The sequence below is a fragment of the Pleurodeles waltl genome, chromosome 11, assembly GCF_031143425.1.
Source record: "Pleurodeles waltl isolate 20211129_DDA chromosome 11, aPleWal1.hap1.20221129, whole genome shotgun sequence".
Lineage (NCBI taxonomy): Eukaryota > Metazoa > Chordata > Amphibia > Caudata > Salamandridae > Pleurodeles > Pleurodeles waltl.
Genome location: NC_090450.1, coordinates 966572093 through 966590421, shown reverse-complemented (window position 1 = coordinate 966590421; position 18329 = coordinate 966572093).

Here is an 18329-nt window from a genome sequence, read left to right as displayed (position 1 = left end):
CAAAAAAAACTTACTGTGCCACATCTCGGGTGCCAGGAGGGAAGCCTCTATTCTTTCCTGAACAAAGGGACAGACGAGAGATACTGCCACCTCCTTGCAATGGCAGACTTTGTCAAAGGGCAGCCAATGAGAGAAGGACCTTCCTTGCTGTTGTATTGTTACAAAAAAACAGCTGGACACTCTGCATGGCGATCAGTGGAAGTTCATTTCAGCCGAAAAATCCTGTGCCTGGCATGCCAGACACACCAGCTTCTCTCTCCTCCCAACCACCTTAGAACATTGCTATGTCATAAGGCTTACATGATGACATTTAATTTAAATCATTTGACTACTATTATGAATATATCTGTGTATAGTCAGTGTTGTGTGGTCTAATATGTATATTTATTGAACTCCATACACTAATTGAATAACTGAACAAAAGTCACTGGGCTTCAGTGTGAAACTAAAGAGGGTTGGGTGGAATCTACAGTCTCTGAACTGCACAATATGAACTGAAATCCCAGCTTTCCTACTTGACCAAATTGTGTGATCCATGGCTCATTGCTTTACTTCACTAAGGGCCATATGTGTGTAGTTTTGGTTTTGCAATTTCCTAGCAGCAAATTTTAACGATTCGCTCTTAGGAAATCACAAAGTGGGATGTATGAAGGCGTGTTTAACCATCAATATTCATGAGGTAGGTCGCAATTTGCGACCCCTTTGGGAGTGGCTTAAACACAGGGATAGTGGCCTGCTGGGGACAGCAGACCACCATGTCTGTGACTGCTTTTTAAATAAAGCATTTTTAAAAAAAATGCAGCCCGTTTTCCTACAAGGAAAACAGGATGCATTTCAAACAAAAATTTATATATATATTTTTTTTCTTTTTTTCAGAGTAGGCAGTGGTATGTAGGACCACTACCTGCTCTGAAAAAATATTTTGGCTTCCATTCACAGGTTACCGACTTGCAGAATAGGATTGTTACATGGGGTAAAGACTTTTCCTGGTCACAAACGGCCTGGTGACAGGGCAAAGGCTTTCACACATCTGACCTATAGTATCATTTTCTTTATGTATTAAGTTTGAGAGGACATTGAAGTAATTCAGTGCTGTACAAAAACTTCACTTATATAGGGGTAATACAGTGACATAACAAAGGCCCCTGAGCTCCAGGGGGCCCCCTCAGCACAGCACCTGGCCTGACTGAGTCCGGAGGGAGGCCGTCTGTGTGTTCTGTGCCGGGGGGCTCCAGCTTTGTTACATCTCTGGGTAAAATAAAATAATGTTGTTTCATATTTAACAATACAGGCAAAAGAAATAGAGAACATGACATCCTCGGTATCATCCTTGACTCTTCGCTCTCTATGAACCACCAAGTCAACGCCGTCTCGTCCTCCTGCTTCCACACGCTCCACCTGCTGTGAAAGATCTTCAAGTGGATCCCCATTGAATCTAGAAGAAAAGTCACCCAGGCGCTTGTCAGCAGCAAGCTCGACTATGGCAACAAACTCTTTGCAGGTACCACCCAGAAGCTCCAAAATAAGATGCAAAGAATCCAGAACGCCGCTGCTAGACTTATCCTGGACCTCCCTTGCTGCAACCACATCTCCGGGCACCTGAGAGACCTACACTGGCTCCCGATCAACAAGAGAAAAACGTTCAAGCTCCTCGTGCACGTCTACAAAGCCCTCCACAACATCGGACCTGCATACCTCAACCACTGCATCCCCTTGCACGCACCCACCAGACAACTCTGATCCACCCACCTGGCCCTGTCCACCATTCCACGGATCCGCAAGACCACAGCCAGAGGCAATTCCTTCTCCTACCTCATCAGGAAGACCTGGAACTCTCTTCCTCTTCATCTCAGGCAATCACCCTCTCTGCCTCAATTCAGGAAGAACCTTAAGACCCGGCTCTTCAGTTGAATCGGCCAACCAGCTCTTTGACTGAGCTGTAGTTCCCCCCACCCCTCAGCGCCTTGAGACCCGAACGGGTGATTAGCCGTGCTCTACAAGAACCTTGATTGATTGATTTACATATTTTGGGAAACTCTTGGCAACTTTGTCGTGGCATAGAGGTTTTCAGGAATATTTCATGTTTAAAAAAAAAAAATGTTACTTTCAACAAATTTTACTCAATTCAGTGACACAATCGTATATGGTTAAATTAACCACACAGAAATGTTGAAAAATATTTGTTTCCAATTTTAAGTAGCATATTTTCTTACGACATTTGTTGCCTAATTTACACCTTTTAATGGACGTGCTTTGGCTTTTAAAGCCAGGCTAGATCCCTGGCACAGCTCCTCTAAAAGCCATTCTGTGCCACCCCCCAAAATGTTAGGACCCAATTCACAAACTGCAACTTGTAGTACATTTTTTAGTACTATAAAACCTAGCACAAAATGTTGGTTTTACCTACACTTTTGTTTGTGGAGTTCTCCGCCCCAACTGCAAAGTTTCTGTATGCGTAAGCATAGGTTTTAGTAGTAAATGTGGGAGGAGCAAAGAGGAGTGGGCAGGAAAAGGGGCAGACTCACTCAAAAAGACAAGAGTAAGCCAATTGCTTTATACTGGGGTAGAGACATGCAACTTACACTTTTGTAGTAGGTTTACACTCAGAATTTCTGAATACTGGAAGCAGTAAACTTACTATCCAGTGTAATTTACTCAAAAGTGTAAGTTACCTTTGTGAATCAGTCCCCTAGTGTCTCCTGGACCCCTCTTGCAAGTTTTATTCCTCTGGTTTTTGGGTCCCCAGATCCAATGTGTGTTGTCCAGAGTCACTGTGCTGAGGCGCTTGTTTCCTTAGGGCTTTTTTTCTTTGCTCTGAGTTCTTGTGGCCCCCATCTTCGCCAGTGATGCTTTCTTTGTGTTTATCCACACCTGTCCCTTTGCCTGTTTTCCTGTCTTACCTGGATCACCTTGTTCCTGCTTCCTTGCCACACTTAAATTGAACATGTGCATCTCTGACCTTGTCTGTGCCCCTGAACGCATCTATGCCTGTCGCCCGCCCCTACCTGGTAGGGTGACCAGATGTCCTGGATTTTGGCAGACAGTCCCGGTTTTCAGTGGACTGTCCCATGTCCCGATGCATTTGTTAATTTTAAATAAATGCCCTAGTTTTTGGGAGAAAGGTCAGGTCATCCTGCAATTTAAGTGTCTGTGTCTGCCAGGTGCCCAAAGTGGAGAGGGGTGGGCAGGGGGGTGAAGGGTGGAAGTCCTGCCATTGGTAAAATGTAGTCTTGTTAATGTGTGTTATGTGTATATATGCACTTGTAAATGTGTATCTGTGTGTGTTTGTGCACACATTTAAAGATTTACAACCCTAGCTTGCGCACACACAGACACACACACATATATCTATATCTATCTATTTATCTCTCTCTCTCGATACATATATATATATATATATATATATATATATATATATATATATATATATATACATTTACAAGTCTACTTAACAAAACGGGACAGGCCAGATATAGAAGTCTAAAGGCTTTAGTCCTACTTTTATGTCTGACCTGTCCTGGTTTCTGCTTCTCAAAATCTGGTCACCCTGCCATCTGACTAGGCAAACATTAGAATATTCATCCAAAATGGAAATGCTTGAAATGCTTGAAATGCAGTGGCAGTTTCTTCTCGAGGGAGGGGGAGCATCACCACCCCCCCACCTGCTTCGAGCTGCGCAGGAAAAAATAGAACAGCAATGAAAAGATTTCATTGCCATTTTATTCCCCCCCCCCCCGCAGCACGCACCAGCCCAGAAACATGCTGGGTGTGTTCTCTGCTACTGGCAACAGAGGACTGACTCAGCTTCCGGCAACAGAGGACTGGAGCAGTGCCGGGCAGGGATGCTCCAAAGTGCGCATGCCATTTTGGCCAGCTGCTTTGTGCCAGCCATAGTGACATATGCACTTTGAAGCTCTGCACCCTGCTGTCTTAAAACAGGTGGATGGAGACCAAGCACAGGCCTTCAGGGCCTGAAGAAGCGTCCATCCAGGACGCTCCTTCAGGGGCCGAAGAAGCGTCCATCCAGGACGCTCCATCCAATCCAGGTGCTTCTTTCATGCTGGTTAACAGCATAAGGGCAGTGCCTGGATTGGTTAGGGGAGCTCTTCCGGCATTGGAGAGCAGAAGCACACGGCGGAGGACGTGCAGCCCGTGCATAAGTCCTTTAAAAGAAAAAAAAAGTGTAATGTTTGTGTAATGCATGTGTGTATTGTTATGTACGTGTGTAGTGCATGTAAAATGTGTAGGGCATGTAGTGTTTGTGGTTTTTTGGGCTTTAAGGAGGAGGGTTGGTTTACGTCGGGTTTTTTGAGGGGGGTGGTGTTTTTTTATTTAACTTTTTTTTTTTTGCGAAGTGGTGGGGCACTTCACTCGCCCCACTACTTTAAAAAGGTACAAGCCGCCGCTGCTGAAACATGTCAAAAGTTACTCGAATCGCAGCTGGAAGAAAAACATAAGTATAGCGCCCAAAACGGAGGAGGTTCCCAGTCACCGGTGCGTACGTGTAACATGGGACGTCGGGACAGAGCAGGAACCGGCTCCCCCGGGCCCAGTTTGGGCTGCTTGGAAGCACAGGTCGCCGCAGCCTCCCGGGCACTCTTCACGTGCCCGACCTTGCCCGGGGCCCGCTCTCAAGAGGCCTCTGGCACGTACAGTCTCCGGCACGGCTGTCCTGCCGCTAATGACTTCAGAGGGCAGGTAATTGCCTTGCTGTGCCCACCTCTCATTACACGCGCATTTATGCAGGGCATGAACTTCCCGTGAGCCAAGGGGGCCGAGGCGGTTCGTAACGCAGCTTAAGAGGAAATTAAAATGAGTCTACTTCAAACAAATGAGCATTCGCACCTGAAATTAGTCTGAGGCCAGCGGTTCGCTGGAATGTGCTGTAAGTGCGTGTTGCACTTTGTACCCAAGAGGGCCCTCTTTAGTTCTGGCTATTTGAAGCTTTAACTCACGCGTCACCTCGTGTCAACAATTTTTCTGAAGGCACAACCAGGCACACAGACAGAGAGTGGAAATGTGGCTACAGTTTGTGTTTCCTGTGCCCGACAGCTCAAAAACGGTGCCACTTTTGCCAAAGTTTATTTCCTGGTTGTCGTTGGACCCCATGTATGATCCTCCTGTCTTAGTTATCCCTGATCAGCTGGTCCACCCTCTTTCAGCCCTCCTGTCCCCTTATGCTCCAGTGCTCTCTCTCTTTTTATTTTTATTTTTATAAAAGACCTTATGCCATCAGTTCTTTAAAAAAAGTACAATAAGACGTATAGAGATAGAGAACGGACTTTCAGTCAACCCCCTTCAACCATATCTGCAAAGGCCTGGGCATTTTGTGGATTGTTACATTGTCTCATCCGTGTTACCATTTGGTTTTGGTAAGGAGGCATCAAACAGTCTTTTTGTTACACAACAGATGCAAAATAATGAGTAGCTTGTGAGCCGTTCTGCTGCTTGATTTACTTTGTTTGCTGACACAATTACATTATAATTGCTGTTTCATTGCTTTTTGTTTAAGAGGTTTGTGATATATGGATGCCTTAGTCTGTAATAAAGCCACCGTACTATGCACTAATTGTACTTCTGTCTTCATTTGTTTTACTTTTCAGTCTTGATAATGGGTTGTTGTTTACAACTTTTTGTTCACAAAGTAAACACAAGGGCACAGATGTAGGTAGGTTGAAAATTGCGACTTGCAATTTGCGAGTCCGTGCGACTCGCAAATTGCAAGTCGCAATTTGCTTTGCTGAAAGGTGTCTGAGACACCTTCTGCAACTCGCAATGGGGCCGCAAAGACCCACCTCATTATTATTAATGAGGTGGGTCGCAGTTTGCGACCCCATTGCGAGTATGGGCACTCACGGGGATGGTGGCCTGCTGGAGACAGCAGACTACCATGTCCGTGACTGCTTTTTAATAAAGCAGTTTTTTTTTTCCATCTGCAGCCCGTTTTCCTCAAAGGAAAACGAGCTGCACTTGGAAAAAAATACCGAAACCTTTAGTTTCGGGTTTTTTCAGAGCAGGCAGTGGTCCATTGGACCACTGCCTGCTCTGAAAAAATATTTTTGTTTCCATTCACAAAGGGGAAGGGGTCCCCCGTTTGCGACTGGGTTACCATCCACTTCAAGTGGATGGTAACTGCTATTTCATTTGCAACCGCTTTTGCAGTCGCAAATGAAATTGCATAGCATTGCGAGTTGCAAATAGGAAGGGAACACCCCTTCCTATTTGCGAGTCTGAAATGCATTTTGCGAGTCGGATCTGACTCGCAAAATGCATTTCTGCATCGCGGAGAGGCTTTTGCTCCTCGCAAACGGCGTTTTTCGCCATTTGCGAGGCGCAAATCCTTTCCTACATCTGGCCCGTAGTGTTTTTAGAGATGCAATAAAAATACTGTTAAAAGTACCTACTCTGAATATTTTGCTCTCGATGACTTTAACAGTCACTGCTTACAAGCTGCAACACAAACTTCATCTTCTGATTACTTTTCATAACACTTATATTTGAAGGCACGGCTTAACTTTGCTAATGCGATTTATTAAGCAGAGGGGCCTCCTCCTAGCTTCATGTTCTTGTAGCCCAAGATGTTGTTTTTTTATGGGATTTTCTTTGTAGATACCTGGGGCCAGCACACACAAACACTTCCCATGACTAAAATCCAGGCCTATTGCCGTTGCCAATGCTTGTTATTATTTATTAGGCTTTCATAACACCTAGAATGTATTTACTGCTATAACTACTGTTGGATGCACCATATAATATACAAAATAAATTGTTGCCATGAACAGAAAAGGCCCTATTTTCACTTTTTTAATCTCCTAAATTGAACTAAAGCTTGCAAAACGACTCCTGAAAATTTGATACAAAATGTGATATGCTGTTTCACACAATTAGGATTTTTATTTTTAAACAAATTTAAATTGCATGTATCATGCAAGAAAATTGCCAGTGTAGTGAATTTTCCACTTTCCTTATTTTAGAGTTAAGGGTGAAACTTGGATGTTCATGAACACGTGAGGTTTGCAATCCCATTGCAGCACCTAAAACTACCCCTAAAGAAGCAGAAGCAGGTGCATAAAAGTGTACAAAGTTGTTTGAAGACCACCGAGCACAATGGGAAAAACATTTTGCTTGTTTGGGAAAAGTCAAAAAAAGATTTGTTTTGTTACAAATGAACATATGCACTACACTTCCTCATGCAGCTTTTTCCTTATAAGGAAGAGAAGGAGGAGGATGAGTACTGCCGGAAATCTCTGATTATCATACGTTTCTAGGATTTCTCCATGGGGTTATTTTCTTGAACTTGTGGCTTGTCCACAGCTCACCAAAATGGGCACTTGAAGATATTCTCAGGTTGTATTTGAACTTCTAAATTTGACAGCATTTGAAAAAATCATGGCAACAAAGAGACTGAAGCATTCTTTGTGACCAGGTGGGCAGAGGTACACTCATGAGTTTCAACAGAGGACAAACTACTGCTGATTGAGTTTACACTTAACATGAGAACCTCTGAAAGGGATGGATGAGAAAAAGGACCTGGGATCCTCCTGTTAAGAGGGTCAATGAGTTTTCATAGTGTAATCGAATGAGTCGAAGACTCTACATAATGAGTCTCACCAATGGTTATAACACTAAAATGAGACAGTTGGCACATGAAGTCTGTGCATTGATTGGAGCTCTTGAACAAGGCATAACAAATGATCACCATTTATGATGATACCATGTGTAATGTCGCAATGACAGCAGTGACATTAAGGTTCTAGGACCTCGCTGGTCAGCGAGGTGTCCATTTAGGGCAGAGGGGGCCAGGAACCGGAAGACGTGGAGAAGAGAGCAGACAAGGAAGATATGAGAGGGGAAAGGTTGGGGGACAAAGGAGCTGGGAGAGGAAACAAAGAATGTGCACCTACTTGCCACAGCTGTGCCTCGTTATTTGTTGTGGTCACAACATTACAAATGGCGATGAGAGGGCGAATTCGGGAGCCCACCCCGGCCGCAACCACTCGCTTCATTTTGCAGTGCACCAGCCTCGTACAGCAACCCTTATCTATTGTGCGATATTGGGAGCCCACTCCTATCGCACAGAAGACACCGGAGAGACGTCAGGAGCCCACCATGGTCACATCAGTTTGCCGTGTGACATCCCCGAGTGCAGTGCAACATTGGGAGCCTACCCCGATCATGCAGAAAACGTACCCAGAGCAGGCTCAATGTCTGGAGCCCACCCCGGTTACCTGCACAGGCCACGAGCCACCAGCGGTCTGCGGTAGCTACACACAGAAGGAGGTAAGAGGAACTCTGTCTGCCTCCAGCTCCCTAAACAAAATACCTCTGAAGTCCAGCAAGACTACAGCCATTCCCAGCAGCCATTTTGGGGTCAAGCAGCTCAGCTAATGAGCTGCGAGGAGCAGAGGGTGGCCATCTTGAGATCAGGCTCCCATGCAAAAGTATACAGCAGGAGCACTGAAGAGGCACACAGGAGTGCCCAGTTACTGCCAATTGCAATGCCAGTATTGTAGGAGCCTTTTGCCCCTCCAGGCTACAAGCAGACCCTGACACTGCTAGTGTGTAACTGCTAGGGCAATAATGCTCACAAGTTGTGACTTTTAGTGTGAGTACTTAACAAACATGCCTCGCACCACAACACCGGGCAAATTCAACCCACTGAACATCACATGTTCACATTACCAGATTCCACGTGACTCACGGGCCGTAACACAGATGGGGCCATGCCAGCGACACCCAGCTCTCCACCTCATGCCCTGCGCAGACCAGCCATACTGGGAGTCTCATTTCTGCACCCTCCACAATCTCTTGCTCTCGTGTCTGGGGGTGGCAAGGGTCTCCGCTGGCAGGACTGCTGGAAGACTTTGAAGATTTCATGAACGGGTCACAAGTCACTGACCCTGTGCAACAGCTAATTCCTTTACGTAACCTCATTAGAAGGAGGTTGGCCAGATTATTAAGGAGCTGCAGACAGACACTGCATTGTCCTATCAAGATGTCCGTGAGGCCCGTAGCAGGAAATTTCTTCACAAAAGGAACATCGACTATGAACGTTACAGCTTCAATCTAGCATCCCAGGAGAGGGATGAATCAATGGGGGAGTTCATTTTATGACTAAAACGCTCAGCCCGGTACTGTGCTTTCAACACCTTCACGACTGAAGACGCACTTCGCTTGTGGATCATTGAAGGGTGTCAATCTGAGTCCTTGTGCTCACGCCTCTTCAAGAAACGCTATTCTCTGGAAGAAATAGAAGAAATGGTGAGGGTCAATGATCAAGCAGAACAACATGCAAAGAAAATGGAAGCAGGAAAGCTAGAGAAATGGGAACAGGCATTCAGGCTTCAAGCTCGTCAGGAGGAACGTCAGTCACCGGAACGCCGGAGGACTCCAAAACCTACAAATTGCCCCCAGCGTCACAGCCCCAACAAGGCCAGACAGAGGAGGGAGCAACAACTGAAATGCTATTGCTGTGACCAAGACTTCCTGCACACCGATCCGTGCCCAGCATTGGGCCAGCACTGCCCTCAATGCAGAGAGGAAAGCCACTTCGAGAAGGTGTGCCAGGCCTCACAGAAGAATAGACAATGGAAATCCAGGAAGCCTAAGTTGTGTCATCATGCAAAGGCTGTGTGCGATCGAAGGGATTGCTCCACCAGCTCCTACAGATCAAGCCTTTACTCACGTAGCACATACAGATCACAAGGCTCTGAATCCTGTGAATCAAGGTCCCTCACACCAATCTCACAAGACAGTGAGGAGTAAATCTTCATGGTGGCCGACCATGACAGACTCAAGAAATACCCAAGGCTGCCTCTCCAAATGGGAACACACTCCACCACATTTGTGCTAGACAGTGGTGCCTCCCTCAACTACATCAGTGTCATGGAATATAACAGGATGAACCCAAAGCCTAAATTACACAAAGCGGCTGTGCAAGTCTAAACGTGGATGTCCAAAGTGCCTCTTCCATGTTCAGGGCAGTTTCAAACACCTCTCACATACAAAGACAGAATGGTACAAGCACATATTCACGTGATCGAAGGGCTGGTCTACCCACTGCAGAACGTCTAAGGCTGGTGGAGATACTGTATCGAGTTGAGGATGAAGTGAACATTGTACACAAGTTCCCAAAGCTGTTCATGGAACTTGGAAAGTTAGCTCATTTTCAAGCCTGCATGCACACAAATGAACAAGTACCACCAGTGGCCCAGCATCACTGGAAGGTACCCTTTCACCTCCAACAGGTGGTTGAGGACGAACTACAGGACCTCCTCTGGGCATACATCATAGAGAGAGCCTCTGGACCCAGCCAGTGGGTGTCCACAGTGGTAGTGGTGCCCAAGCGAGGATCCAGTGGCAAAGTGCATCTTTGTGTAGACATAAGAGCCCCAAATACCGCCATTGAACGAGAAAGGCATCCGGGACCCCACATCAGTGACGTAATCACACTGCTGAACTGGGCAAAAGTATTCTCCAAGCTGGATCTAAAAAAGGGCTACCACCAACTCAAACTTCGGGAGAGTTCACGCTACATCACCACATTTTCAATGCACCAAGGGTTATTTCGGTACAAACGACTCAGTTTCGGCATTTCATCGGCACCTGAGGTATTTCAAGAAGCAATCAGGAGAGTAATCCGACACATCCCAAGGACCTCAACTACGGCAACGACATCCTTATATTTGGTTCCACGGTCAAATAACATGACAAAGCCCTGGACTAGGCATGTCATGCACTTCTGGAAGCCAATCTGACTCTCAACAAGGAGAAGTACGAATTTCAGAGATCCACACTGAGGTTTTATGGCCACATCTTCTCAGGTGACAGGATGAGGCCAGACCCCCGAGAAAGGGACAGCCCTGACGGACACCCCTCACTATCAAGACACTGGAGATGTTTGATCATTTCTAGGGATGGCCAGCTACTGCGCCCGGTACATCAAGGACTATGTTGCTATCAGCTATCCCCTCACGGAGCTGACAACAAAAGGACAACCATTCCGGTGGTCAATGAAATGTGACTAAGCGTTCAACGCAATCAAAGACACAGTTGAGTCAGTTAGCAATCTGGCCTACTTTAATCCTCGTAAGAGACTGAAACCACTGTGGACACCAATCCTGTGAGACTCAGACCTTAGGACAATATGATAAAGAAGGCGCTTGCACATCTTTATGTACAGGAAACACTTCACCTTCATCACAGATCATCAGGCATAAATAACAATATTTGGAAATCCCCGAGCTAAGATGCCTCCAATGATCGAGCAATGGGGAATTCGTCTGCAAGAATACACATACACTATAATACACAAACCTGGAAAAGCAGCAAACCCAGCAGAATACATGTCACAGCACCCTAGAGCACCCTCCTTAACAAAACCATCACTGGCCAGTGAATACATTCACTTTGTCTTTGCCCAAGCAAGACCACCTGCAGTTCCCCTTTAAGTCATCATTGAGGCTACTGCAGCTCACGCCACATTGCAGGACGTTACACGTCGCATCTGAACGATCTGGTGGGGCCACGTGGAAGAACGTAAAAGCAACCAACTCATTGATATCAAAGAACTAACCTCTTTTTTTGACACATAAAGGATGAACTGTCTATTGCATAGGATGGCTTATTTCTGAGAGAAAAAAGGATCGCCATTCTGAAAAACCTACGACAAGGTGTGGTTAACCTGGCTCATGAGGGACACCAGTGCATAGTAGCGACTAAAAGAGCCTTACTTGATCATGTTTGGTTCCCCTCACTGGATCTAATGGTCAAAGCTACACTAAAGGACTGTCCTCAATGCCAACTCATCAGCCGAGAAGAAAACCCCTCACCGTTGCAAATGTCCAAACTACCAGAAGGAGTCTGGCATCAAGTAGCAGTAGACTTCTTTGGCCCTCTGCAGTCTGGTAAATACATCCTTGTCATAATGGATGAATATTCCTGACTCCCAATTGCACAAGTATCATTCACCAGGGCAGCCACCACAGTACCTGTACTAGATGAAGTCTTTGCAGCATAGGGAATCCCAAATGTAGTCAAAACAGACAACAGCCGTCCATTTAACAGTCAAGAATTTGCCGAGTTTGCCAGCCATCTCAACGTCAGACATCAAAAGAACACTCTCCTGTGGCCTCAAGCCAGTGGGATGGTGGAGAGGTTGATGGCCACTCTGAAGAAAACCATACAACAAGCCAAACTAGCCAGACGGGATGTTCAGGCTGCACTTAATGAAGTGCTGAGAGCATACAGAACCACACCACACAGCACCACAAACAAATGTCCGGCACCTTGATGCTAGGCAGCACTGTGCGCACAAGAATACCCACCTGGGAGAAATCAGCTTGCTGTGTCCGGCAAGCCACCAATCACGATGAACTGGAACAGCTGGATAGAGCCAAGAAAGCCAAAATAAAGGAATACGCGGACAGGCATCGGAGGGCCCAGCCATCGACGGTCCAGGAAGGGGACTGGGTGCTTGTGAGGCAAGAGCAAAAAAAGAATATGACAGTAAATATCACAAACACCCACTTCAAGTAACAAATGTAAAGGGCACCATGGTCACAGCTGTGTCTGATGACAAGAGGGTAAGTCGGAACATCACACACCTCAAGAAGTGCAACCTGCTGCCCAAAGAGGCATCTTCAGGGGTGGACGGTGATGTCACTGAGGATACTCACAATCCAGACAAGAGAGCAGGTCCACACCCGCAGCTGTGGAGGAACCGACATCTCCTACCCCAGCAAGTCAGCCACTGCATGCTCATCGAAGGCCTGTACCTCTTATAGAAGAAATATTACTGACGCATTCCGAAACTAAGCTCATTTGTGGGAAAGGGGGGTGGGGGTGTAATGCAGATGTGATGAGAGCAGTGACATGAAGGCACAAGGACCTCAACATAACACCATGGAGTACTTAAATGGGACAAGGTGATTCTCAAAACTGAAATTCACCACCAGATATCATCAGTTAATGTTCGATGACTGTGATAGAGTTATCACCACAAACTCCACACAGGGCCGCAATGCCATGAACGTCTGAAATTCGACATTTAGCCTGCATCTGAAGTCTTTCAGAACACAATTCATGAGGTGCTGGCTGGCTTGTATGGAGTGATGATCATTACGGATCTCATCCTGATTCATGCCGTCACCATTCCAGCGCATCACCCCATGTGATGCTCTCCAGAATGCCTTGGTGTATGTGCTCACCATCCACCACAAGAAATGTGACTTTCTTAAAGACAAATTATATTTTGTATATGTTTTTTTCAGTAGTATGTGTGGACCTCTAAAACGTGCAGGACATATTGACTCAAAGGCACTCAAATACACAGTTTCCTAAGGATGGGGATTTACTGCAGTTGCCCTATCCCCAACCTGGCCACAATAATGGTAAATTATAAATCTAACAAAATCAGCAATGAAGTGGCAATGAATTAACACAAATAAGCTATTTTCCAGGGAATAAAAAGAGAGCTTTAACATAACATCACTCTGAAGCATTTTGATTTGAAAAGTTGAGTGAGCCAGTGGTAAATGATAGGCTGGTGCCATGGCTAGTGGAAAAACAGTGAGGGGGCTCCATTCACCAGGAGGGCCCACAACAAAACTAAGAAGTGGGATGACAACATACCCATATATATTTGTACGGTCACCAACTTTGAGTCATCAATGGCCAAAGATCATCAGATCCCTTGTTCCTCCCGACACATGCCATGAATCAAGAAGTGGATTCTGGCACTGCAACTGTATAATTTACAAGTGTTCTACTGACCTAAGTAAAGAAATAAAGCTGAATACCCATCCACCAACCACGACCCCCAGTACCAGTGCAATGCTTCCAAGTGGGGCAGAACGAAATGTGAAGACCCCATCAGGTCTTTAGGGACTGCAGTGCATGAATCCACTGAAAACCACCAGTGTTCCACTTACAGTAGATCTGCATGCACAGAATGAATGCATCTCTATAGAAGATACTATCTCCATAGCAGAATATGGGTGTATGGGATGCCCGAAAGAAAACCCTGTAAGTTTTGGTTCATCGCTCAAATCCTTCTGAAGGGTTGAATGCTCTCAGGACTTATATTGCAGCTAGTGTAGGACATGACCACAAGTGGAAGAGGTGCACAAGTCTGAGAAAGTAAGCACTTACAAGCTGATGATGAGAGTAGCAGCCAGTACTGCTCACAGTGAGTGGCAGCCACAAGAATGAAGATTGGTCCACGCATCCGAAGTTCCGGTCTGACCAGCTGATAATGAACACAGAAAGTACCTGGAGATGGTCTCCAAGCTCTAGAGCACAGGAAAACTGTGTGGATGATTAACGTTCTGCAACACCATGGAGTGTAGTTGTAGGAACATGGGTGTCACCAGAAATACAGGTCTCTGCACAAGTACCTTAGCAAGAATAAAGAAATTAAATAGGTTGGGCATAAATAAAGGAGCCAGACACATGACAGTGAATGAACAGAACAGCAGTGGGTGCCACATAACCAAAGAAGTTGTGAGATAATTTCTCCCTGTTGTTGCTGTTTCTTATGTTGCTCCAGAAGCACCTGCTCGACCTTTCAGCATCAAGGATGACCTACTCCCTCTGTCTGAGCCAGAAGTCTTTCATCTTGTGCAGTAGCCCCAGTTTCCACTGACTGATATTCAGTCTTTGCCTTCTTGTTCTAACAAGCTGTAGGAGACTGGCCTGGTGTGTGGTGGGTACCAAAGGTACTTACACCTTATACCAGGTCCAGTTATCACTTATTAGTGTATGTAGTCAGTGTCTAGAAGCAAGGCTCTCTAGTGCTAGTGTGGAAGAGCAGCCAAGGCCTAACTAAGAGACATGCAAAGCTCATGCAATATCACTACAGCCATACAGTACTTACACACATGAAAGAAAATACTCAGTGGTACAAAAGTAAAAGTACTTTATTTTGGTGACACACTTTCCAAATATACCTTATAGACTATACTCCCTTAGGAGGTAAGTAATTTACACAATATATACACTAGTATCCAAAAGGTAAGTAAACAGTTAGAAACAGTACAAATAATGAAAATCACAATAGTTAGAAATAGGCCTACGTGGAACACAAACCATATACTAAGAAAGCGGAATGCGAATGTCAGTTTCCCACCTAGGCAAGGTTAGTGTGTAGAGGGGTGCTGGGAGTATTAGAAAACACCAAAGGTACGTAATAGAACCCACCCCAGAGCCCAGGAAAATAGGAGTAAATCACAGGAACTTTCCTAGAACACACAAGAAAACAAAAAAGAAGATAATGCAAGAACCAGAAGAGACTGCAAGACACCAATAGTGGATTTCTGGACCTGAAGACCTACGGAAGAAGGAGACCAAGTCCAAGAAGCACAGAAGAGTCCAGGAAGAACAAGAGCCCCCGCTAACCCGGATGAAGGTGCAAAAGAAGAACCAGCGGTGAAGAACAACAGTTAGTACTACACACAAGAAGATGGATGTGGGTTATTGGTTGGTGAAGATGATGTCTCACGCTGGATGGATGATTGCAGTCTGGTTTGCATTGCCGGATCCCACCAACAAGCCTTGGTAAATGCAAAGCTTGTGGTTGGTGGTAAATGGCACTGCGCGGACCCAGGAAGGACCAGGTTGACTCTACCTAGGATGGGTAGACAGAGGGGGCTCTCAGCAGTCCAGAGAGCCCATGGAAGACCAGGCAACTTGCACAGGGGTCCCACAGCACGGGGACAAAGAAGGTGCAAATGGAGGCCCATGCAGCATGACACAAAGGGATCCCACGCCGTTGGAGAGCCATTCAGGGAGCTGCGCATTGCAGGAAGGAGTGGTGGGGGCCGGAGCTGTGCTGTGCACAAAGAACTTTGTGGAAGGTCACACACAAGCCTTGGCAACTGCAAATCATGCAATTCACGGGGTTACTTTCTTGCGTGGGGAGGCAAGCTCTTACCTCCACCAAAGTTGGACAGCTGGACTTCAGGACCGTCGGGACCACTTCAGTCCACCACCTGTGATGCTGGATCCAGCACATCTTCAGGAGAGAGCACCCAAGCCTCTGGTCGTCACTGCAGAAGGGTGCCTGCTGAAGCAGTGAAGTGACTCCTTCACTTCAAGAGAGAGTCCTTCGCTCTTTTGGTGCAGGCTGAAGACTGGCTGTCCTCTGAGGATGCATGACCGGGAAACAGTTGCAGTTGCTGGCAGGAGCTGAAGATACAATGTTGCATAAGTCATCTTGGCTTCTTTGTTGCAGTTTGTAGAGTTTAGGAGAGACCCTAAATAGCCCTGAAAGGAGGATTGGTCACCTAACCAGGTAAGCACCTATCAGGGGAGGATTCTGATGTCACCTGCTGGCACTGGCCACTCAGATGCTCCCAGAGTTCCCTGCCTATCTTGAAAACAAGATGGCAGAACCCAGGGACCCTCTGGAGGAGCTCTGAGCACCACCCCTGGAGTGGTGATGGACAGGTGAGTGGTCACTCCCCTTTCCTTTGTCTTGCTTCACAACAGAGCAGGGACTGGGGGTCCCTGAACTGGTGTAAAATGGATTATGCAAGGAGGGCACCATCTGTGCCCTTCAAAGCACTACCAGAGGCTCTGGGAGGCTACCTCTCCCATGCCTTGTAACACCTATTTCCAAAGGGAGAGAGTGTAACACCCCTCTCCCAAATGAAATCCTTTGTTTCTGCCTTCCAGAGCTTGAGCTGTACAAGCAGCAGGAGGGCAGAAACCTGTCTGCGGGGTGGCAGCAGCTGTGCTGCCTTCAAAACCTCACAAGGCTGGAATGACAGTACTGGGGGTCCACTGTGGAGCTCCCAGAGTGCATAGAATTATACAACCAATGCTAGAATCAGCATTGGGGTATAATTCCAAGATGTTAGACACCTTACATGACCACATTCAGAGTTACCATTGTGAAACTGAACATAGGTATTGACCTATGTCCAGTGCACATATAAAATGGCGTCCCCACACTCTCGAAGTCTGGGAAAATGGTACTGGACAACATGGGGGCACCTCTGCTAGTGCAGGGGTGCCCTCACACAGGTACTCTGCACCTAACCTTCAGGGCTGGAAGGCCTGACATATAGGTGACTTATAAGTGACTTGGGGCCAGATGTAGCAAGATATGCTTTTGCGACTCAGAAATTGCGAGCCAGTGTGACTCGCAATTTCCAAGTCGCAAAAGCATATGCAGAATGGTGTCTCAGACACCTTCCGCGAATCGTAAGGGGGTCGCAGAACCCACTTCATTAATATTAATGAGGAGGGTCGCAATTTGCACTTGCGATTCCCTGCACTCACAGGGATGGTGGCCTGCTGGAGACAGCAGACCTCCATGTCTGTGACTGCTTTTTCAATAAAGCAGTTTTTTTTTGTAATGCAGCCCGTTTTCCTTCATGGGGACCCCTTCCCTTTTGCGAATGAGTTAGCACCCACTTGACATGGGTGCTAACTGCGAATTGCTTTGCGACCGCGTTCGCGGTCAGAGAGCAATTCTGCATTGCGGTGCGAATCGCAAATAGGAAGGGAACACCCCTTCCTATTTGTGAATTTGCGAGTTGCATTCCCATTTTGCGAGTCGGTACCGACTCGCAAAATGGGAATGTGCATCGCGATGGCTGTTTTGCATGGCGCAAACTGCGAATTTCGCAGTTTGGGCCATGCAAAACGGTTTGTACATCTGGCCCCTGGTGAAGTGTATATGGCAGAAAGGGTGCATGCACCATTTGGCACAGGCTACAATGGCAGTCCTGTAGAAGCCTTTTCCTGGGCTCCCTAAGGGTGAGAAATGCTGCAGCCCATAGGGATACCCTGGAACTCGAATGCCATGGCTACCTAGGTACCATATACTAGGGACTTATAAGTGGGCACCAGTCTGCCAATTATGAGTGGAATACTGTTTTAACAGTATCAGACAACCAAATTTACATGGAGGGAGCATAACTACTGGGGTCCTGGTTAGCAGGATACCAGTAGATACAGTAAAACATACTGACAAACAGTTAAAACACACTGACATACAGGCAAAAAGTGGGGATATCAAGTCTAGAAAAGGGCTACCTTCCTACACAAGTCCACTACAGTGTGCGGAAAAGTAATTATTTGCCTTCATGATCTAACCTTATCTCTTTGCTTGTTTCTGTCGAGTGTCGTGAGTGTATAGAAGACACTTTCAAGTTTTATATGGTTTGGATCAATTTATTTATTCTAGAGTTCACGAGTTCTCTGACAGTTACAGTTCTTCTTATAATATTCTTTCCAGTTTTCCAAAGAAAAGTCCTTCTTCTCTTCTCTTGCATGTCTTCCGGTGACTGAGACAAAACTATGCTTGTTGTTTCTGGTGCAGA